Source organism: Symphalangus syndactylus, chromosome 10 (genome assembly GCF_028878055.3).
Source record: "Symphalangus syndactylus isolate Jambi chromosome 10, NHGRI_mSymSyn1-v2.1_pri, whole genome shotgun sequence".
Classification (NCBI taxonomy): Eukaryota; Metazoa; Chordata; class Mammalia; order Primates; family Hylobatidae; genus Symphalangus; species Symphalangus syndactylus.
The window spans coordinates 78,785,974-78,811,241 of NC_072432.2; the positions used below are offsets into that span (position 1 = coordinate 78,785,974).

Below are 25,268 nucleotides of genomic sequence, written 5' to 3' on the forward strand. Positions count from 1 at the left end.
CTTAGTGTTCTTTCCCAAAGAGGCTTTCTCATTCATTATAATATGAATATACTGAGAGTTTTCAGTTTTCCCAATCTTTACATTCTGCTTCCATTTTGATTAAAATCATTGTCCTTATGTCATTTCTGTCTTCTTGCATTTTATTGTAAGCAATCAGGAAGAGTCATGCTGCTCTTTCAACACTTGGGTGAGAACTTTCCTCAGCCAGATATCCAATTTCATCACTCACAAGTTCTACTTTCCACAAAAAATATGGAACAAAACCAAGTCTGCCAAGTTATTTGCTACATTATAATAAAGATGATCTTTCTTCAGTTTCCAAAAACATTCCTTTGCATTCTGAGTTCTCATCAGAATGCCCTTTACTATCCATATTTCTATGAACATCTGTTCAAGATCACTTAGGTATTCTCTTAAAATATTGAGGCGTTCTCTGTAATTTCTCCTTTTCTTTTTGAGTTTTATTGAGAAGTATCTTAAAGTTTCATTCATGGCCGTGTAGACACTTTCAGCATGTGAGTCAAAACTCTTCCAGGCTGTACCCGTCACCTGGTACCTGATGTTGGTTTATCTGAGCTGCTATAACCACATGCCATAAACTAGGTGGCTTATAGACAACAGAAAATTATTTCTTACCATTCTGGATTCTAGAAAGTCCAAGGTCAAGGCACCAGCAGATTTTGTGTCAGGTGAGGTCCCACTTCCTGGTTGATAGACTGTCATCTTGTTGTGTCATCTTACATGATATAAGGAGCTAGGCACCTATTTGGGGTCTCTTTTATAAATGCAATAATCTCACTGATATGATCTCCACCCTCATTACCCAATCACTTCACAAAGGCCCCACATCCAAATACCATCACATTGAGGATTAGGTTTCAACAAGTGAATGTTGTGAGGACATAAACATTCAGTTTATAGCAGATAGGAAATAGCCCAGAAAACACATAATTTGGGTGTGTGTATATTTTTGTCTGGTTTTAAAGGTCACTCTGAGTAATGAATAGGCTCATAGAAGACATTAATACTTCAAGAAATGGTGGTGAATAATCAAAGTTTAGTAAATGTAAATAAAGAGAGAAAATGGGATGTGGTATATATGTGTTTCATGAACTATAATGTGTATACAATTCTGATCATGATGCTTAGTACTTATAATTTGTTGCATAGGTATGACTTCAATAAATGCATGCACTGTAGAGGATCTGGGCTTTTCTTATTATTGAAGAAAAAAATGGTCTGGAAGACACAATGTGAAATAAGGAAGATCCCATCTCATATATGACCTTATGTCAGACTCTGATGAGGATGATTCATAATTATAATGGGAAGTTTTGTGGGTTATGCAAGTGAACGCACCTTCCATTTGAAAAAGCTTTGGGCAAAACAGTGTGATTGAATGAAGGCCAGGCATTATTTAGGATAAAAATATGGAAAGAATAAGAAGTTAAAAGTTAAATTATATATATAATTCCCCACAGAATAGGGCATTGTAGAATGATTTTGGAAGTAAGAGAACAGTGGAGTCTGATCATATTTGTCTTTTATATTGATGGTGTCATACTGATATATCTGCAGATAAAAAAGTGAACCAGAAGTCTTGGTAAAATACATGACTGGCATAAGGTGAAAGCTTCATCCATTCACTCTAGTATGCCTATTGTGGGTTAGACATTCTAGACACTTTAACATAACTAAAAAATAAGGGGCAAACAGGGTTGGCTGAAAGTCAACAGATAATAGACACAAACGATATAAGTTATATAGAAAGTTAACAGTGTCTTATACTAAAAGACAGAGAAAAATAAGCAGTTTTGCCAGAGGTGGATTGCCAAGTAAATTTTTTTGAGATGGAGCCTCACTCTATCACCCAGGCTGGAGTGCAATGATGCAATCTCGGCTCACTGCAACCTCCGCCTTCCGGGTTCAAGCAATTCTCCTGCCTCAGCCTCCTGAGTAGCTGGGATTACAGGCACGTATCACCATGCCCAGCTAATTTTTGTATTTTTAGTAGACATGGGGTTTTACCATGTTGGCCGGGCTGGTCTTGAACTCCTGACCTCAAGTGAACCACCTGCCTAAGCCTCCCAAAGTGCTGGGATTACAGGCATGGGCCACTGTGCCCAGCTGCAAAGTAAAATTTTTGATGTTGAGAGCTAAACATTTGAGCAAAGCCTTGAAGAAATTCAATGAGCTGTTTGTTAGCATATGTGGGAGGACATTCCAGTTACAGTGCATGGCCAGTGCAGAGCCCTAAGGGATGCTCTATAACACATTAACCCATGTGAGAAATGATAGTTGGAGCCAGGATGATAGCATTTGAGGTTATAACAATTAGGAAGGATTGGAATATTTTGATAAATTAAACAAGATAGGGCCTGCAAATGGACATATGAAAAAAATGTGCCAACCTGAGGACCATAATTATTTCAATTATCTGAGTCTGACATTCATTAAATATGCAAAGACAAACAGATATTGAATAACCTTACAGAGGAAGTTATTTGCATCTTTGTATAACTGATTGGTTACCTTATTTTATCTTTATTTTGAGAAGTATGCTAAAAAAATGAATTTCTACTTTTTGCTACATTGATTATCGAAAACTTCCAGATTAAATCAGCAAATCATAAAAACTACATAGAGATCAAAGAGATGGATAAGAGGTGATAATCAGGTAGTAAATTTTTGGTTTTCCATTTATCTAAACTTCATGGTCATTTAATTTCACTTTTAATAAAAGAGTCTTTTAGTAGGCATGACAATGTTTCTTGAAAATTAGTTGAACTTTAAAAAATTGTATTAACTCATGTAATTCAGGAATATTATGATGTTTATGCAATGAATAAAGAACATTTATAAATCCAATATTTTTCAAAAAATATCAATATTTTACTGAGGAAAACACCAGTCTTGTATTTAATATATTAATATGGTTTGCATCTGTTTCTACACTCAAATCTCATGTTAAACTGTAATCCCTAATGTTGAAGATGGGGACCGGTGGGAGGTAATTGGGTCATGGGGGCAGATTTCTCATGAATGATTTCGTACCATCTCCTTGGCACTGTCCTTGCAACAGTGAGTGAGTTCTCATAAGATCTGACCATTTAAAAGTGTTTGAGACCTTCCCTGTCTTTTTCTTGCTTTTGCTTCGGCCATATGGTGGATGCTCCTGCTGCTCCTTCGCCTTCCGCCATGATTGTAAGTTTCCTGAAGCTTTCCCAGAAGCTGGGCACATGCCAGCATCATGCTTGCTATACAGCCTGCAGAACTGTGAGCCAATTAAACCTTTGTATATAAATTACTCAGTCTCAGCTATTTCTTTATAACAATGTGAGAACTGCTTAATAGACATGGGAAACTCCTTGTGTAACTTAAAAATGAACTGAAAACAGCAAAATGTAAGATTAGAGGAACAAAAGTATAAGAAACATTAGACAAGGAAACCTGTAAGAGGTGTTTGTACATTTTTATATATCAATCAATTTATACGGAATAGTACCATTATAGAACATTTTTATATAAAATTCAATGAAAATCAAAGATGAACTAACAATACCTGTAAGACGTAGATGAACATACTTAATTAAGTTTTACTAAACTCTTTGTAAGCATAAGTTGTAAGTTTAGTAACCTCTTTATGCTAGTTTATGGTTGAAATAAAAAGAAAAAAAAGGCACTAGTTTAATTATAATTCTCCCTCTAAGAAAAGAATCTATAGCTTGAAATGAAGATATTTCATTTCTAGTTTGCATTATTTAATAACAAGTATAAAGCAAACCACTTACACACTAAGAAATGTAATTGCTAATTACACCTAAAGAAATTGTTTCTGCTATTTTGATTGTAGCAGAAAATCAATGAACTAAATTTTCCTGTTTTACTCTCAGAATTAAAATTATTAAAATACTTTTTCAATGAAAAGGAAGGGTGGGAATTGGATTAAATTATGTCACTTCAACCTGATAGACTATTGATGAAAAGAAAGTATTTTTAAAAGGAACTTTCTAGTTAAGCAATTACTACAACTACCAAAACATGAATAATAAGAGCTTATTAATGAGAAGATAAAATAAAATTAATTTGTATTTCCCAAAGAGAATAATTCTGTTCCAAGAGGAAAGTCATTATTCAAGTTTTTGAGTTATATGAACAATTTTTAAACATGTTGCTTTAATAAAACCAAAACATGAAATAAATAGAAATTTAGGTGGTAGGGAGGGTTATGAACTACTAATGATTGTGGAAGGGTCACTTTTCTCCTGAAAAACACTCAGTAATTCAATATGAAATTGTCTAAGAACTTGTGAGCTAGAACTTATTGATGAACATGTCTGATATTAAAGAAATTTAATCTAGTGGACAGCTTCACTGATACAGATATGACAAAAAGAAGTGGTTAAAATTTACGGTAAGTAGGGTCTATATGCTATGAAAATTAGGCCACTGGGGCCAAGATCCATTTTTAGGAGGAAATCCAATTAAAAAATTATATGCTAGCATAGAATTTGTCTCAGATTGTCCACCTCACACAGTGAGAGTGTCATATGGAAAATGTGCTTTCACAGTCTTGCAGAGGGTATTCAACACAAACAGAATGAGAAGAGAAGCCCCAAATAACATCAGGACTAGTTGTCATTGACCTTCTAGCAAGGCTAGGCTGAATTCTATCCTAGCCATATAGGACAGGCTATCCTAACATTGATGAAAAATGAGTGAGTCTGAGACAGGAATAATCAAATTCCAGTGGCTCACAACATTCAAGGGTTTGGCTCATCAAGGGTAAATCCACATACAGAGCAATTGTGTTACCTAAACTACCACTAGATTTCCCAATGAGAAATAAAGAAGCAAGAGCTGAGCCTTTACGTGATTCAATATTGCTAATGTATTGACTGAAAGGAGCAATTTAGTAGAAAAAGAATTTATTTGGAAGTTTAAATTTCTTAATAGGCTTTCTATGTTTCAAAGGATGTAACCTTGAAATATTCAGGGAATTTTCATAAAACATGTAGCATAAAAATAATTATGAACTACATAAAATAGTGATAGGTAATTTCCAAGTTTATTTACTAAAGTTAAGCAAAAACAATTAGTATTTATGAAAAATGAGTTAATTATTTTATTTGAGGTGTTCCTTATAATGTACAAAATAAGTAATTATGTCTCTTGGTGGTATCACTTGATCGGTTTATGAGACTTTATCGTTGTGTAGGAGATTAGATTTAGAAATCTGATTTTTTGATTTTGTGAAACAGTGATATATGTAACAACACTTCAGATATGAAAGGTAGAACATAAAAAACGTGAAAAGGAGTAGATTATAAAACTCTTTCACCTACAGCCAAATTCAATGGAGAATTTTTTTTAGCATTGTTTACTTAAAATACGATTCAATAAATAAAATGAGACTCCCAGAGTGCTTTTGTGGAACACATATTTCATATAACACACTTTTCTACATAATAAAGATCTTTTCTGAACGAGATGAAAAGTGGTCCAAGGTAAAGTCGGCGGCCTATTATACATTTCAAAAAGCTAAAATTTATTGATATTGGACACATATAATTTGTAACCTAATACCTCTCTGAGGCTAAACACAGGTTATTCAAGTGTTTCCACACTGTATTTGGATTGCAAATGTAGTTAATGGGGGAAATAAAAACACTTTAGTATCAATAAGGAGTTTAGTTAAAGGTTATGGAGGTTTGTGTTACAAGTGAGGAACTGGTACAATAGGCATATTCTTTGTGCATGTGTGAGAAAAGAATATTAGGTTGAAGGGCTTCTACATTCAGCTGTTCTCTGAGGAATTAAGGTAGTATGCATTTAATTTTCAAGTATTTGGCATTCTCATTCATTTTAGAAATTTGTGATGTTACTTCTTATTTCTTGAAAGGTTTGTAGTCTCAAAAATTCGATTCTAACCTCTTTTCTTATTAGACTTCTTTCTTTTTTAGTAGTTCAAATGTTGTTTCTATTCTTTCAAAGACAGGGTTTTATTTCCTGAGATCTTTTCGATCCTTTTATCTTTATTGGCTGACAAAATATATCATCATCTCCCTCAAATTGGCTTATTCTTCAAAAGTCATTACCAAGAGCCATGTACGACCCCTCCCTCTCAATGGTCACCCTAATTAGTTAACAAATTAGTTAACAAAACATTCTATCTAAACGATGCCCCATAAGGCTAATCTGTATAAAACCACCTATTCCTAATAATCTTAAAATGACATAATTGGATTAACTCCTAAACCCATTTGTAATCTTTCCCTATGATAACTCTGCCTACACATAGCAGTCATATTTAGGCTGGAGACAAAATTAACAATTAAAATGACTACTAGTCAAATGGTAATGTAAACCTGTGCTTCTCTTAGTGTTTACTGCTTCAACTTGGAATGTTTCATCTTAAATTTTGACTCCAATTCCTTTTTTTTTTTTCTGAGACAGAGGTTCGCTCTTGTTGCCCAGGCTGGAGTGCAATGGTGCAATCTCAGCTCACAGCAACCTCTGCCTCCTGGGTTCAAGTGATTCTCCTGCCTCAGCCTCCTGAGTAGCTGCGATTACAGGCGTGTGCCACCATGCCTGTCTAATTTGTATTTTTAGTAGAGACGGGGTTTCTCCACATTGGTCAGGCTGGTTTTGAACTCCCGACATCAGGTGATCCACCCGCCTCAGCCTCCCACATTGCTGGGATTGCAGGCGTGAGCCACCGCACCCAGCTGACTCCAATTTCTTTACTTACGTCTGTTGAAGCAGAATTTCTGCAGGAAGAAACTGTAATCTGAATTGTCTGTGACTTCAGGTGATCCTAGTGAATCATGGCCTTTGAGAACTAAGATTAGAGTTCTGAACTCTGTTCATTGGAATCACCAGGGCAGCTCATTAGACAGCACATTATCACGTTTCAGTCTAGGCAACTCTAACTCAATATGTTTCAGAACAAACCAATGAATGTATAACTCAGTGCATTGTCTATCTTAGATATGCACCCACTACTCTGATTAAATCGAATACTCCCCATTGTTCTCCGTAGTTCAAAATGTTCTTAGCAATTTTCACATGTCTATTGTACCAGGTATAAAGTATAATTTGGGGAACTTTTGTAATAATTTCATAATAATTTATTGAGAAATATTTAAATACTCTCTAAAAGAATCAGCTGTTTTTGTACATGTGTGTTTTACATTGTTTTTTTCTTCTTGAAGTTTCTTAATGTAAAAAAATTATAGTAATTTATACCCTAGTTTTTAAGATCCCTACACTTTTGGGTTAAAGAGAGGGAATTCTGGCTTACTTGTCAACGGTATATTATTTTTTCAGTTCATACCTGTATTTATCTACTACTGTTTTGCTAAATATTTGGCATCTTTCAGCATGAATGAGTCTAGGTTTTCTTGTATGTTCTGTAAGTTTTAATAATGGGTGTTGTTTGACTCATAAAATAATTTAATACATTTTATTTTTCTATACACAGTGCTAAACAGTATAGATTTTTTTTTTTGAGACGGAGTTTCCCTTTTATTGCCAAGGCTGGAGAGCAACGGCGTGATCTCGGCTCACCGCAACCTCCACCTCCCGGGTTCAAGCAATTCTCCCACCTCAGCCTCCCAAGTAGCTGGGATTACAGGCATGTGCCACCACACCCAGTTAATTTTGTATTTTCAGTAGAGATGAGGTTTCACCATGTTTGTCAGGCTGGTCTTGAACAGCCAACCTCAGGTGATCCCCCTGCCTTGGCCTCCCAGAGTGCTGGGATTACAGACATGAGCCACTGCGCCTGGCCAAACTGTATAGAGTTATATGATTCTATTTTTAATTTAAATATAGCCTATAACCTATAAAATCATATGTACTTGAGGACTTTTTATTAGCAAATATTTTAAAAACCCTTAATTTTCTTTTTTTTTTTTTGGGGTTGTCTGGTCAAATGTATATTAGATTTTAAGCCAATTTTAAAGATTTAGATTTTCTTAAAACACAATTTTAAAAGTTCATGGGACACATAATTTTTTTTTAATTAGAGTCTTCTGAGGGATAAGAGAGTATCCATAAAATAACAATTGACAGCTTTGCAAAATTTACAGAATTCATAATAGATGGATTTAGCAACAAAATAAATAGAATATGTGATGAAATGTTTGAGCTGGAACATCAACTGATAAAGTTGCTGAGAATACATTTTAAAATGTCAAATATATATAATGTGACAAAGAAAAGTTAAAAGATCTAGTGAGTGACATAAAAAATGTTAACATCTATCCATTTTTATTTCTAAATGGAGATAAATGAAAGTTTGAGAAAATATAAGACAAATGAAATAATAAAAATAACTTACTACAGCTGAAGGAAAACCTTAGCATTCACATTTAAAGAGTCCAACAAATGTGAATAGGATTAATACAAAAGTATTTTTATTTGGAACTGTCTTTTGAAGTATAAAAATTACGGAGAGATGGAGAAAATTCTAAGAGCTTCCAGCATAAGAAGACACATTAATTACCTAGAAAGAGAATCTTACATGCATTATACTTTACAATAAAACCATCTTTAAGCCTATACTTTTAAACGTGATTAAAGAAAATTTAATTACAGAGCAAAATATTGGAGTTTTATGTTTCTGCTTTTGGTTTGTTTTGCTTAGTATTTACAAGCAATAGGTTATAAATAGAATTTTTAAAAAATAATTGATAGAGGGAAGTTCCTAAATATTTAAACAATGTTGATTGGAAAAAAACAAGGAAGTACAGTACAGCCAAACAAAAATATAGTGTAAATTAATTTTGAATATGCATGTAAACATTCTACATAAAATATTTTCAAATTACATTTATTGATATTCCTTTTCTTTTCCTTTTGAAACTAAGTCTCATTCTGTCACCTGGGCTAGAGTACAGTGGCGCAATCTCGGCTCACTGCAACCTTGGCCTTGTGGGATCAAGTGATTCTTCTGCCTCAGCCTCCCAAGTAGCTGGGGTTACAGGTGTGTGTCACCACACACAGCTAATTTTTGTATTTTTAGTAGAGACAGGGTTTCGCCATGTTAGCCAGGCTGGTCTCCAATTCCTGACCTCAGGTGATCTGCCCACCTCAGCCTCCCAAAGTGCCGGGATTATAGGCATAAGCCACCACACCTGGCTGCAAATTACATTTATTGATATTTTAAAAGAAGGCTATGACATAATCAGGAATTCAATATGCAAGATTACGTCTATGTCCGAAAATATATTCAAGTGAGAAATACAGCAATCATTCATTATGCACGTTTGCAAGCTAAGAATAGAGCACAAGTTATTGTAGTAATATCAAGTATTTTCTAAATAGTAAATATAAATATTAAACTCAATGCTAAAATGCTATAAACATTCTTATCAAATTTGAAAACAACACAAAGATTCAGACTTCTACCTCACATTGACTGGGCAGTTTCTGCATTCCAGATTCTAGATGGAACCATTAGATTAAGCTCAATAACTAATAGAAAGTCTTTGTGAATTTTCAATTAAGTAATTGGAGAAAAAAATATAAATCTATGTATATATAAATAATATAAAATTATATCAACATATAAATAACATTAATAGTCATAATCTAAAATTTAAATAAAATAGAGTATCATATAGTATACTGAGTTAAGCTGCAGACTGGAAAAGAAGCAAGGGATATGAAAAAAATGAAATATGTAACTCTTTTTAGAATTTCAAATTTTATTTTAGATACAGATAATACATGTGCAGGTTTGTTACATGTATTGCGTGAGGCTGATGTTTGGGATATGGGTCCCATCACTCACATAGTGAGCATAGTAACCAATAAGTAGTTTTTCAAACCACACCCCTCTCCCTACCTCCCTGCTCTGGTAGTTCTGTGTCTATTGTTTCCATATTTATGTCCATGTGTGCTCAATGTTTAGCTTTCACTTATAAGTAACAGCATGTGTGGTGTTTGGTTTCCTGTCCCTGCATTAATTCACTTAGGATTATGGCCTCCAACTGAATTCATGTTGCTGCGAAGAACACGATTGTAATATTTTTTTTAATGGCTGTGTGGTATTTCATCGTATATATGTATCACATTTTCTTTAATCTATCATTGATGGGCACCTGAGTTGATCCCATGTATTTGCTATTGTGAATAGTGCTGTGATGAACATATAAATGTATGTGTCTTTTTGTTAATATGATTCGTTTTCTTTTGAGTATATACCCAGTATTGGAATTGCTGGGTTGAATGGTAGTTCTAAGTTCTTTGAGAAATTTCCAGACTGCTTTCCACAGTGGCTGCACTAATTTACATCATTCTCACTAATAGTGTATAAGCATTTCTTTTTCTCTGCAGCCTTGCTAGCATCTGTTGTTTTTTGATTTTTTAATAGTAGCCATTCTTATTGGTGTGAAATGGTATCTCATTGCAGCTTGTTTTCTTTTTTTTTTTTTTGAGACAGAGTCTCACTCTGTTGCCCAGGCTGGAGTGCAATGGCACAATCTCAGCTCACTGCAACCTCTGCCTCCTGGGTTCAAGTAATTCCCCTGTCTTAGCCTCCCGAGTAGCTGGGATTACAGGTGCACACCACCACACCCAGCTAATTTTTGTGTTTTTAATAGAGGCGAGGTTTCACCATGTTGGCCAGGCTAGTTTCAAACTTTTGACCTCAAGTGATCCACCTGCCTCAGCCTCCCAAAGTTCTGGGATTACAGGCATGAGCCACCGTGCCTAGCCCTCATCGTAGCTTTGATTGACATTTCTCTGAAGATTAGAGATGATGAGCATTTTTTCATATGTTTGTTGACTGCATTTATGTTTTCTTTTGAGAAGTGTCTGTTCATGTTATTTGCCCATATTTAATGGGGTTATTTGTGTTTTGGTTGTTGATTTGTTTAAGTTTCCTATAGATTCTTGATATTTGGCCTTTGTCAGAGTTTGTGACTATTATCTCCCATTCTGTAGATTGTCTGTTTACTCTGTTGATAATTTCTTTGCTGTGCAGATTATCTTTAGTTTAATTAGGTGTCACTTACCTATTTTGGTTTTTATTGCAATTGCATTTGGAGACTTAGCCAAAAACTCTTTGCCAAGGCCAATGTCAAGAAGTGCACTTCCTAGGTTGTCTTCTAGCATTTTTATTTTTTGATGTCTTACATTTAAGCCTTTGATCTTTTTTGGATAAATTATTGTATATGGTGAGGTGTAGGGGTCCAGCTTCATTCTTCGCCATATGGCTAGCCAGTTATGCCAGCATTATTTTTTGAATAGGGAGTTCTTTATCCATTGCTTTTTTTTTTTTTTTCCCAGCCTTGTTGAAGGTCAGATGGTAGTAGGTATATGGTTTTATTTCTGATTTTTCTATTCTCTTCCATTGGTCTATGAGTCTGTTTTTGTACCAGTACCATACTGTTTTGGTTCCTGTAGGTTTATAATATAGTCAGATAATGTGATTCCTCTGGCTTTGTTGTTTTTGCTTAGGATTACTTTGGCTATTTGCACTGTTTTTTGGTTCCATATGAATTTTACAATAGTTTATTTTTATTTTTATAATTTTGTGAAGAACGACATTGGTAGTTTGCTTGGAATAGTATTGAATCTGTAAGGTGCTTTGGACAGTATGGCCACTTTTATGTATTGATTCTTTCAATCTATGACCTTGGAATATTTTTTCCATTTATTTTTGTTATCTCTGATTTCCTACATCATTGTTTTGTCATTCTCCTTGTAGAGATCTTTCACTTCTGGGTGAGATGTATTCCTAGAATTTTTTTTTTTTTTTTGAGATGGAGTCTTGCTCCGTTGCCCAGGCTGGACTGTAATGGTGCAATCTCCTGCTCACTACCACCTCCATCTCCCAGGTTCTAGCAATTCTCCTGCCTCAGCCTCCTGAGTAGCTGGGATTACAGGCATGTGCCACCATGCCCAGCTAATGTTTTTATTTTCAGTAGAGATGGGGGTTTCACTATGTTGACCAGGCTGGTCTCAAACTCCTGACCTCAGGTAATCTGCCTGGGTATTGTAAGTAAAATTGTCTTGTTGATTTTACTCTCAACCTGTATGTCACTGGTGTATAGGATTGCTACTGAGTTTCGTGCTTCGATTTTGTATCCTGTAACTTTACTAAAGTGGTTTATGAGTTCTACAAGCTTTTTGGCAGAGTCTTTAGGATTGTCTAGGTATAGAATCATATTGTCAGTGAAGAGAGATAGTTTGTGGATTAGCCTGTTCTCACGCTGCTAATAAAGACATACCCAAGCCTGGGTAATTTATAAAGGAAAGAGGTTTAATTGACTCACAGTTCCACATGGCTGGGGAGGCCTCACAAGCATGGCAGAAGGCAAAGGATGAGCAAAATCATGCCTTACATGGTGGCAGGCAAGAGGGCATGTGCAGGGGAACTCTCTTTTATAAAACCATCAGATTTGGTGACACTCATTCAATATCATGAGAACAGCACAGGAAAGACCTGACCCCATGATTCAATTACCTCCCAGGGTCCCTACCAGGACACATGGGAATTACGGGAGCTACAATTCAAGATAAAATTTGGGTGCAGACATAGATAGCTAGACCACAACAGTTTGAATTATTTTCCTATTTGGATGCCTTTTATTTCTTTCTCATACCTGATTTGTTGATTTGTGTATGCTGAACCATCCTTGTATCCCAGGAATAAAGCCTTCTTGATTGTGGTGTATTAACTTGTTGATGAGTTGCTGGATTTGATTTACTATTATTTTATTGAGGTTTTTTTGGTCTATATTAATCAGGGATATTGGTCAAAGGTTTTCTTTTTTCATTATGTCTCTGCCAGATTTTGGTATTAGGCTGATGATGCTGGCTTCATAGAGTGAGTCAGGGAGGAACCCTTACTCCTTGATTTTTTGAAATAATTTTAGTAGGATTGTATCAGTTTTTCTTTGTACATCTTATAGAATTTAGCTGTGAATCCATATGGTCAAGGGCTTTATTTTGTGGGTAGGTTATTTATTATGGATTTAACTTCAGAAGTTGATATTGGTTTATTCAGGGTTTTAATCTCTTCCTGAATCAATCTTGGGAGATATTGTGCTTCCAGGAATTTATCCATTTCCTCTAGGTTTTCTAATTGGTGTGCATAGAGTTTTTAACAGTAGTCTCTGAGGATCTATTGTATTTCTGTGAGATCAGTTGTAATATTGCCTTTGTTATTACTGATTGTGCTTATTTGGATCTTCTTTTTCATTTTCTGTGTTAATCTAGCTAATAATCTATCAATCTTATTTATTTTTTGAAGAGCCAACTCTTGTTTTATTGATCTTTTATATGGATTTTTGCATCTCAATCTTATTATATGCTCCAATTTTAGTTATTTCTTTTCTTCTGCTAGCTATGGTTTTGGTTTGTCCTTTTTGCCTAGCTCCTTTGGATGCAGAGTTGGACTGTTAATTTGAGATCTAACTTCTTGAATAAGGCGTTTAGGGCTATACACTTTCTTTTTTTTATTTTTTTATACTTTAAGTTTTCGGGTACATGTGCACAACGTGCAGGTTTGTTACATATGTATCCATGTGCCATGTTGGTGTGCTGCACCCATTAACTCATCATTTAGCATTAGATATATCTCCTAATGCTATCCCTCCCCCCTCCCCCCACCCCACAACAGGCCCTGGTGTGTGATGTTCCCCTTCCTGTGTCCATGTGTTCTCATTGTTCAATCCCCACCTATGAGTGAGAACATGCGGTATTTGTTTTTTTGTCCTTGTGATAGTTTGCTGAGAATGATGGTTTCCAGCTTCATCCATGTCCCTACAAAGGACATGAACTCATCCTTTTTATGGCTGCATAGTATTCCATGGTGTATATGTGCCACATTTTCTTAATCCAATCTATCCTTGTTGGACATTTGGGTAGGTTCCAATTCTTTGCTATTGTGAATAGTGCCACAATAAACATACATGTGCATGTGTCTTTCTAGCAGCATGTTTTGTAATCCTTTGGATATATACCCAGTAATGGGATGGCTGGGTCAAATGGTATTTCTAGTTCTAGATCCCTGAGGAATCACCACACTGACTTCCACAATGACTGAACTAGTTTACAGTCCCACAAACAGTGTAAAAGTGCTTGTAGTTTTCTGACACATCTGGTTTCTTTATTAATAATTAAGTCTTAATTAAGTCTTATTTGATTCTTAATGAATTAAAATATGCTCAATTCTTTTTACAGTTTAATTTTTTGGAAACACTTACCTGAATTCCCTCAGTTCCACAACTTCCTGCAAATAAAACTGTCTGAATTTTCTTTCACAATAAAAGTCCTTTCATGACATTTTTTACACCCTCATCTTCAGTCACTTACTTCCATTTGTTCTTTATGTTCTAATGTTGCTAGTTCTGCCATAACACTAAAATGTCTCTCAACACAGTCACTAAGGAAATATTTTTGTTAATTAAAAAACTGTAATTTTTTGTTTCCATTTTATTTGACCTTTCCCAATATTTGATAACATTTTCTCTCACTTTCTATGATATTACATGCTTCTAATTTTTCTATTCCTTCTCTGCACCTTCTGCCTCTTCTACATGAACTTCTTTCCAAAGCCATTAAATTGGTATTCTCTATAATATTATAGTTTTTAAAAATCACTTTACACACTAATCGTTTAGAGTATTTAAATTTTATGTACTCTGAACTTTCACAAATTTATATTTACAGTACAAAACTCTTTACCAAGCTCTAATATACTGTAAAATCAACTACCCATCCGTCTACCCATGTCATATAAATGACATCCATGGGTACCCACAAATGTATCATTTGTCCAAAACAAAACTCATCATCTTCACTCAAGAATGTCCTCCACGTCTACCTCACATCAATGGAAAACATCATAATTTATATTTTATATAATTTATATTGCCTTCAATAAAATCTTGGACATCAGAGCCTTCTAAAACTTAATTACTCCAACATAAATGAATAAAACTGTGAGGAGACATTTCACTAAAAAATAATGCACATTGTCAATATGCACATAAAAATAAATCCAGCTTCATTAGCAGCCAAAATACTAATTAAAACAATACTAAGATGCTACTTTTTGTTAATTGACTGACAAAATTAAAAAATATATACAAAATCCATACTGTTACTGCCCAGAAATATTTATTTTCTTATGATGTTAGTGGTAGTACAAATGATAAGCTTTCCTAGAAGACAATTTTGCACAGTCCATTTTAACACCTAACTTCTGTTGATCCATGTCATCTATATTTGTACCTAAAGTTTAAACTATAAGTGTTAATAAACTATTTTAATTGATAATGACTCTACTCATCAAAAAAGTTAACTTTGAGTAACTATACCCTAAGTTAGCAGGCAAATGTGTAATGAGTATTTACTGAAGGTCACTTACTCATGTGCTTATAAGTCAGTATACTAAAAATCCAACATTTTTACTTTTCTGATAATGTTGGGTATTTGAATTATGATATTGTCCAATATAAAAATACTATACTAAATTCAAGAAAAATGTAACAGTTCAAGTTCTAGGCAGAAGCAGTTGCCACCCTCAAATGTAGTAATTAAAGGGCATTGAATAAAATGATATTTACAAAGGTATCAGCATGGTAAAGGAAAACCAACATGGAATGATGAACCCTCCACACTGGGCCTAACAGGTTGAAGAGTATCATCACCTCTCATCTTCAAGGAGTGAGGAAGATGGAGAGATTCCCACAACCTGAAGGGAGTGCTGTAGTCTCACATGGCCATCTGACAGGAACTATGACTTCAGTTGAGAATTAGCCATAGCTAATGTGCAACCAGACAAAAAATGAGCCAGGAATATATTTCACTCTTACTGTCACCCTGCCCCCTAATTTTCTCTTCAGATGGCCTAAATCCAGTGAGAAGTTCAAGGGTCAGAGAGCCTATTGACTCAGTCCATGAAGTTCAGCCTCCTCAGGCACAGAATACGATGGAAAAAGGTAGAAAATGATTCTGGAAAGATTCTGGACAATATGAGTGATATAAATATTTTCAAAATGCCAAAAGCAAGTGAATGCTATTAAAATGCTTCAAGTACTGCAATTTTTAAAAAACAGGATCAATGATAAATGCTACTAGATGGATAAAATGCATTAACTTTCTTTTATGCAAGCATAATTTTCCCAAGTGGAAGTTTATTTTTTGCTAATTACTATACAAAAAAGTTTTAATGGTAATGTTTCCGCCATATTGAAGCAGACATTATAATTCTTCAATAACTCCTTATTGTTTGATAATTGATCCTGGTATATTTTTGTTGTTTACCACATTTTCGTGGAAATGTACTTATTCTCATAGATTTTTTTAAAATAGTCTTAATGCAGGAAATTGATGATTAGTAAGCCCAAATAAGTGATAATATGAGGTCTTTGTTATATTTGTTTTTTTTTCTTCCATTTTCCCTTACCATGCCTTCAGAGTTCAACCATGTATCATGTCTATGACAGAAGTAAAACAATATCAGGATGCAAAGTGGAAAAGTGTGTCAATCATTTGCGTATGTTCATGTTATTGCATATTTGTTACGGATACCCTTGATACGCAAATAATTGTGGTGCTTTATTTTTATAATGCAAATATTAGATATGTAAATCTAGAAATCTCTTTTATAGCTATGTGATAAGAAATCTCAGTTCAGCTGTGACAAGAAAACAAATCTCAGTACCATAAAATTACCATAAAGTATTTAATCTACTATCTTTCATCTATTTCAATAATAGCTATAATATGCTATAGTCAAACTGGTTACAGCAGCCTTTTTAAATTGAATTATGTATCTTTTATTGACATATTAAATTATAAGTGTTATCTTTTGCTGGATCCTAGGATTCAAATGCTTTACTAGAAAAAGGAGACGATAAAGTGTCTAGGAATACTGGCTAAATAGTGTACAAATTTATTGCGAATAGCTTATCAAACATGGAAAGATTTAGCACAATTATACATTTGACCTAAAACAATTTCCATTTCATTTAAATTACAAAAGTCTCCCATCCATCAAAAACTATTAAAAAAATTTTAAAAAAGTAAAATTATGTCTGTGAAGAAAAATAATTGGTTCAATCTTCAATGAATTTGCATTAAGTGCCTGATTTCTGAAATAAAGTAGGCATTGTAGACAAACTGTTAAAAAAAAAAAACACCATAAAGTACTTTTGACAAATGACTGAAAGTGTACAAAAATATACAATTATGGTGCTGTATGGAATTAATTAAAATAATGTACTGAGAAATTGTGCAGTGCAGATGGGAACTATTTAATATTCTTCATTGTTTTTCACCTCTCCATATCCCTCCTAATATTTATCCAGTCTTTTTTTCCTATTCACAGGCACCAGATTTATGTTCACAATCAAATTATACTATGCCTCACCTATTCTCAAAATTGTGAATAAAATACAGTTGACAAGGGATGAAACCAGATTCGATTGGTCATTACAGATTTACCTCACCAATGTCTCTAAAATCAATTATATAGTTCAGCCATGTTAGTCTGTTATATGCATATATTACATAACATTTACCTCTGATTTCTTTTCCTTGGTAATCTATGAGGAGGTGGTTGGCCATAGGTGTGGGCAGGGTTGACATATTAAAGGATTAGACATCTTCGATACAGTTGGATGGAACTACAGTTTACCATGATGTTTGCAACTTAGTTTATTCATTTGAATTCATATTGCTGAAAATGTTAAATGTTATAAAAATGTGACATGAATTAATCAATACAAAAGCAATACTGGGGACCAGGAGTGGTGATTCATGCTTGCTATCCTAGCGTTATGGGAAGCCAAAGCAGGGGGATTGCTTGAGGCTATGTGTTTGAGACCAGCCTGAGTCATATAAGAAGACACATATCCCTCTGTCTCTTAAAAAACAAAACAAAACAAAACAAACAAACAAACAAACAAAAAACAGGTGCGGTGGTGTGCACACTAGGTGTCATCCTAGCTACTCGGGACGCTGAGGTGGGAGGATAGCTTGGACCCAAGAGTTGGAGGCTGCAGTGAGGTATGATTCTGCCACTGTACTTCAGTCTGGGTGACAGAGTGAGACCCCATCTCTAAAAAATAAAATAAAATAAATAAAAATTAAAAAAAATAAAATCATCACTAGTAATGTCAGTGCTCAAGAGCCAAAGACCAGCAGGAACATCTTCAGCCAAAGTTGATATTCATTTTACCAAAAGAGACTGTAGTTCATCAGAAAAATGGGTTGTCCAAGAGGGGCTTGTTACAGCAGTTTGTCTTATGGTAAGTCTTTTTGTGCAGGGTTTGGCATGTTGTTTTTGCTTTCTTTGTTCATATGAAGCTTCATTTTACATTATCTCATGGCAAATAATATACATACGTTATAGTTTTTGGTCTCAAGAAAGCCTAATTTAGTACCGTATTAAACAATCAACAGATGTTTGCTGATTTCAATATTAATTTCTGATTTTAATATTTCATGACTTTATTTTGATAAAAGGCATGTTTCAGATTATGGCAAGTAAAATTTAAGCCAGCATGTGAGAATCATACTATAGTAATGTTCACAGAAAAAATAAAAATAAAAATTTTACTTGTAGATATTTAGTTCAGCCAACATAGCCACTATTATAAAATACTGGTAATGGAAAAATTTAAAAGTTGAAAGTACTGTTTTCTGAAGTTATTATTCTTTAAAATATATTTTCCATTCACAGGCTTTCAGGAAAATATTTATACAATAATATATTTTATTAAAATGCAATTCATCAAGAAAGCTTTCAAAATTTATATGCTAGTTATATCAGTTAGAATCGCTTTTTTTATTATTATACTTTAGGTTTTAGGGTACATGTGCACAATGTGCAGGTTTCTTACATATGTATCCATGTGCCATGTTGTTTTGCTGCACCCATTAACTCGTCATTTAGCATTACGTATATCTCCTAATGCTCTCCCTCCCCACTCCCCCCACCCCACAACAGTCCCCGGAGCGTGATGTTCCCCTTCCTGTGTCCATGAGTTCTCATTGTTCAATTCCCACCTATGAGTGAGAACATGCGGTGTTTGGTTTTTTGTCCTTGCGATAGTTTACTGAGAATGATGGTTTCCAGTTTCATCCATGTCCCTACAAAGGACACGAACTCATCATTTTTTATGGCTGCATAGTATTCCATGGTGTATATGTGCCACATTTTCTTAATCCAGTCTATCGTTGTTGGACATTTGGGTTGGTTCCAACTCTTTGCTATTGTGAATAGTGCCGCAATAAACATACGTGTGCATGTGTCTTTATAGCAGCATGATTTATAGTCCTTTGGGTATATACCCAGTAATGGGATGGCTGGGTCAAATGGTATTTCTAGTTCTAGATCCCTGAGGAATCGCCACATTGACTTACACAATGGTTGAACTAGTTTACAGTCCCACCAACAGTGTAAAAGTGTTCCTATTTCTCCACATCCTCTCCAGCACCTGTTGTTTCCTGACTTTTTAATGATGGTCGTTCTAACTGGTGTGAGATGGTATCTCACTGTGATTTTGATTTGCATTTCTCTGATGGCCAGTGATGATGAGCATTTTTTCATGTGTTTTTTGGCTGCATAAATGTCTTCTTGTGAGAAGTGTCTGTTCATGTCCTCTGCCCACTTTTTGATGGGGTTGTTTGTTTCTTTCTTGTAAGTCTGTTTGAGTTCATTGTAGATTCTGGATATTAGCCCTTTGTCAGATGAGTAGGTTGCAAAAATTTTCTCCCATTCTGTAGGTTACCTGTCCAAAAAAGAGCCCGCATCACCAAGTCAATCCTAAGCCAAAAGAACAAAGCTGGAGGCATCATGCTACCTGACTTCAAACTATACTACAAGGCTACAGTAACCAAAACAGCATGGTACTGGTACCACAACAGAGACATAGATCAATGGAACAGAACAGAGGCCTCAGAAATGATGCCGCATATCTACAACTATCTGATCTTTGACAAACCTGACAAAAACAAGAAATGGGGAAAGGATTCCCTATTTAATAAATGGTGCTGGGAAAACTGGCTAGCCATATGTAGAAAGCTGAAACTGGATCCCTTCTTCACACCTTATACAAAAATTAATTCAAGATGGATTAAAGACTTAAATGTTAGACCTAAAACCATTAAAATCCTACAAGAAAACCTAGGCAATACCATTCAGGACATAGGCATGGGCAAGGACTTCATGTGTAAAACACCAAAAGCAATGGCAACAAAAGCCAAAATTGACAAATGGGATCTAATTAAACTAAAGAGCTTCTGCACAGCAAAAGAAACTATCATCAGAGTGAACAGGCAACCCACAGAATGAGACAAAATTTTTGCAATTTATTCATCTGACAAAGGGCTAATATCCAGAATCTAAAAGGAACTTGAAGAAGTTTATAGGAAAAAAAAAAAAACCCATCAAAAAGTGGGTGAAGGATATGAACAGAAACTTCTCAAAAGAAGACATTTATGCATCTAAGAAACATATAAAAAAAAAGTTCATCAGTACTGGTCATTAGAGAAATGCAAATCAAAACCAAAATGAGATGCCATCTCATGCCAGTTAGAATGCCAATCATTAAAAAGTCAGGAAACAACAGATGCTAGAGAAAATGTGGAGAAATGGGAATGCTTTTACATTTTTTGTGGGCGTGTAAATTAGTTCAACCATTGTGGAAGACAGTGTGGCTATTCCTCAAGGATCTAGAACCAGAAATACCGTTTGACCCAGCAATCCCATTAATGTCTATGTACCCAAAGGGTTATAAATCATTCTACTATAAAGACTCATGCACATGTATGTTTATTGCAGCACTATTTCCAATAGTAAGCACTTGGAACCAATCCAAATGCTCATCAGTGATAAACTGGGTAAAGAAAATGTGCCACATACACACCATGGAATACTATGCAGCCATATAAAAGAATGAGTTCACATCCTTTGTAGGGATATGGATGAAGCTGGAATCCATCATTCGCAGCAAACTATACTGGAACTGAAAACCAAACATTGTGTGTTCTCACTCATAAGTTGGGTTGAACAATGAGAAGACATGGACAAAGGGAGGGGACTATCACATACTGGGGCCTGTTGTGAGGTGGGGGGCAATGGGTGGAATAGCTCTAGGAGAAATATCTAATATAGATTGTGGGTTGATGGGTGCAGTAAACCACCATGGCACCTGTATGCCTATGTAACAAACCCTCATGTTCTGCACATGTATCCCAGAACTTAAAATATAATGAAAAAAAGAAAATATTTGATAAGGAATTCTTTACTGTTTTAAGTGTAATTCAGTATCTCAATTTTAATCTAGTATTATAGACACAGAATTGAAAATAAAAGTAACGTTGAGATTTTTTTAATACAAAATAATGGAAATAATTATAGGAGACAGTGACATTATCTTATTAGAAATAATATAAAATAACACTAACAATCTTTGCTTTTAAGTTTTTTAGAAAAGTTGACAGCAGTTGTTCTTCTATGAACCTTAAAAATGGATAAGCTTGTTTAGCAACTTTTCGAAGGATTTACACGTTTTAATTTGTATGAGTTAGTTTTAATTTAGAGAGTTCTACACAATTGCTGAAATACCAGAACCAGATTTTAAGATGAGGAGATAAAGTAACTTGCTTATGTTCATCTGGAGGGCTTTTTTCCTGAGCAAGATAGGGGGTTAATTTGTTGCCTTGATTAGAAAACGTGTCTTAGGTTTCAGTCATATGTCGACCAGCTGACTTTGCTACATAAACTGAGCAAAGACTACTCTTGTGATATTCATCAATAGGATATTTTTAAGACTGGACTCCCAAGGTCATGCTGTCAATCCTTACAACTTTTCAGGGAGTACTACAATTTACAGATGAAGAGACATTGAAAGACTAGGTGAGGTGCCAGAGGATGCAATGCAGTCTGAATTAGGGGTAGGATAGGTTTGTATTGAAGCTCAGTTCTTTATCTTCATGTATATTCCCTCCCCAGATCTTAGAACCTGGTCCAGTGTATGTGTTTCTTATGCAACGTACTGGAAGTAACATTGTTACGGGATAGGTCATATCTCCCTCTACCCCAAAGATGAATTGAAGTCCTAACCCTCAATACCTTAGAATGTGACCTTTTATGGAAATACTGTTTTTAAAGGTGTAATCGATTTAAAATGACGTCTTCAGAGTAGGCCCTAACCCAGTAATGATGGTTTCCTTTTAAAAATTGAAAATTTGGACACAGAGACAGACATACACAGGAGGAAGATGATGAGGGATGCAGGGAGAATGTCACGTGCAGATGGAGGCAAAGGTGGGAGTTATGCTGCTATAAGCTGCGAAACACTAAGGATCCATGGCCACCACCAGAAGCTGGGAAGAGGCAAAGGAGCATCTTCTCTATAGGCTTCAGAAGAAGCATGGCCCTGCCAACACCTAGATTTCAGGCTTTAGCTTCATAGAACTGAGAGATGATAAATTTATGTTATATTAAGCCTCTCAGTTTTGGGTATTTTTTTATAGTAGCATGACAAAATTTTTACAAAAAAACAAAACAAAATTTGGATTACACTAAATATTCCCACACTGTTTTACAATAATTTCACCTTTCTATTTCACTTACTATATTTTGCTACAGAATGAATGCAAGAATTTTATCAAATTTTCCTCCAACTCATCCAGGTTCTATTCACAGATGTTTTTCATGCTATCATTCTTCTACAAATTGATTACTTCTCCAGCCAATTGTAAGGAGCTTTCATCTTTTCCTATTATTTCAGATGTTTCCGAGCCTTAAAGAGAACAGCTCTTGTCTTTTTTTTTTAGAAATCGAACTCTCACTTGATTCCTCCATATCAGTAATTTTTTTAAAAATAATTTATTGTCCCATCATTGTACATCCTGCTTGGAGTTCCTCACATATTTCTATACCCTGCCATATATTTGCAAGGCTTGAGTTAAAGAATTGAATAGAAGGACCTATGAATTCACAGAACAATGTGGATGTTACTTTACTTCTTCACCACGTGGGTGTGTGCATGCACCTGAGTACATGTGTATGTTTTTGTTTCCATGTGAGTGTGTATGCACAAATATTTATCCTTCTGATTCTCTTTTTATTCAATTTATTAATAACATTAAATTGAATTATCTAAGCATACACAACTAAGGAAAGTAGCACAAAAGTATGTTGAGTGCCCGAAGTCAGCCTGGCTCTGCATATTTGCTGTGGAAAATTTACGTACAAATATTTCAAAGTTAAGCCTGATAAATTTCTTTCCTTATTAAACTAAATGATAGGTCAGTTGACATAAACATTTAATGCACTTTTAAAAATGAACTATTCTTGTTGTCTTCCAAAAGAAGCAGGAGGAATGCAAAAGAAAGTACTTTACCTCCAAAATTTAATCAGACAATATAATACAATAGCTTACTTCATAATTTGTTATAATAAATATAAGAAGTGCATTATAAGATTTAAGATTTATGTAACGAAGTTAATTGTTCATTTCACTGGCATATATATTCCTGACTTTAAATCCTATTTTACATTTTATTTAAATATCTTCTGCTATAACATTTTCTAAAAGTCATGTCATTTGTATTTTAAGTTCACATAATTCCTTAAGATCCTAACTGACAGTGGCTAAAGAAATTGCTAAATATAAGTCACTTCTACAGCTTTTTCAGTTAAGGCCATTTAAAAAGAAAATATATCATCATAGCAAAAATGTTCTATTATGTTCTATCAAAGCCAATTCATGTAATTTTCATTTTAACAACACAAAATACACTTACATGTGAATCTTTTATCCTCTAATAAACATAATTTGGTACTTGTGCTGTGCATCCCTCTAATTGCAACCTTATCTTTTATGCTAAAGACAGCCTCAAACTATGGGTAAGAAGAGGAATTTTTTTCTTTCATGAAAAGGCTTAATTATATAGTCTCACAATTGTCCTTGTTGCTTAGTATTTGCCTTCCTTTCAAAACACAATACTCCAATTTATCAAGTAATCATTCTACCTGCTTTTTTATCTCTAATTTCTCATATTCATCTGAAAGCTTTAAAAATAATTATTTTATAATGCATCTGCATTTGTCTTACTTTCAATTAAGATGGTTCATTTCTAAATGCTTTCAGTCTAACCTCTACCATTAGCAAATATGCAACTTCCAAAACACATGAAAGCTTTTATAAGATCAAAATATGGAAATCTTTAGATCAGAGGATGAGGAATGAAATCTATACCCTTTGTCTGACAGTTACTGGTTTGAACTGGACCACCTATTTCCAAATTTGTATATGTGGATTACACAGTCTATGAATACCAAACTTTTTTTCTTTTTAGTGTAAGTCAGATAAAGGAGAAGTGATATATAGTAGCTCATCTTTTAAAGCCATTACAAACAAGTTAAACCTCTTTTATTATAATTGTTAGCATTTGATACTGTAGCATTTGCAATAATTCTGAATTCTTGTGTCTGAGTTTTTCCACCAAGGAGAATGGGCTTTGAATTATAAAACATTTTCCTGGAGAATCATCTTGCAAGCCACCCATTACCTAAGAAACATGATATGCACACTGGAAATTTTGTCTCTCTAATTTTCTAACATTTTCTACAATTATATTTAACTAAGAGATGTTTATTCTTTATCTATTCTAGGACTTCTTTTTAAAAAGCATTTTTTTTATTTTAAAGACATGGTGATTATTACAATTTTTATTTAAAAAATAAATGTTACACTGTTATCCATAATTCTCAAATGTGTTTTACCAAGAAATGAAAAATCAGTTTTAAAATAACATAAGCAGGTTTACGTCTTACCAGCTAAGCAGCTTTTGCTAAGACATAAATTCTGTGAATTATAATTTTCTCATCAGTCCAATGAATATTACAATAGTACATAGCTCAGAATGATAATTCAGTCGAGAAACAAATTTTCAATACCCACTGTCTTTTATAAGCTCTTTTGAGTGCTGAGGATACCATTTTAAAATAAAACTAGGAAATCCCTGATTTCCTGGAGCTTACACTCTTGGAGGCAGCAAAGTAAGTGAAAATAAATAACAAATAAGTATACAGTAGACCCCCTATCCAAAGGGCATCTGTTCCAAATTCCTCAGTAGATGTCGGAAACTGCAGACAGTACTGAAACCTATATATGTTATGTATTTTCCATACATACACACCTATAATAAAGTTCAATTTATAAGTTAGGCATAGTAAGAGTTAGGCCATTCTTGCATTGCTGTAAAGAAACATCTGAGACTGGGTA

At 34.4% G+C, this 25,268-nt stretch overlaps 1 long non-coding RNA gene across 1 annotated transcript in view; it reads left to right on the forward strand.

Moving 5' to 3' along the window:
- Positions 1 to 17,434, forward strand: part of LOC129492332 (uncharacterized) — a 59,905-nt gene extending 42,471 nt beyond the window's left edge. The window contains exons 2-4 of the long non-coding RNA XR_008660795.2: positions 15,867 to 15,962; positions 16,441 to 16,519; positions 17,354 to 17,434. This is a non-coding gene — a long non-coding RNA (uncharacterized lncRNA). The remainder of the gene's footprint in view (positions 1 to 15,866; positions 15,963 to 16,440; positions 16,520 to 17,353) is intronic.
- Positions 17,435 to 25,268: the final 7,834 nt, after the last annotated feature.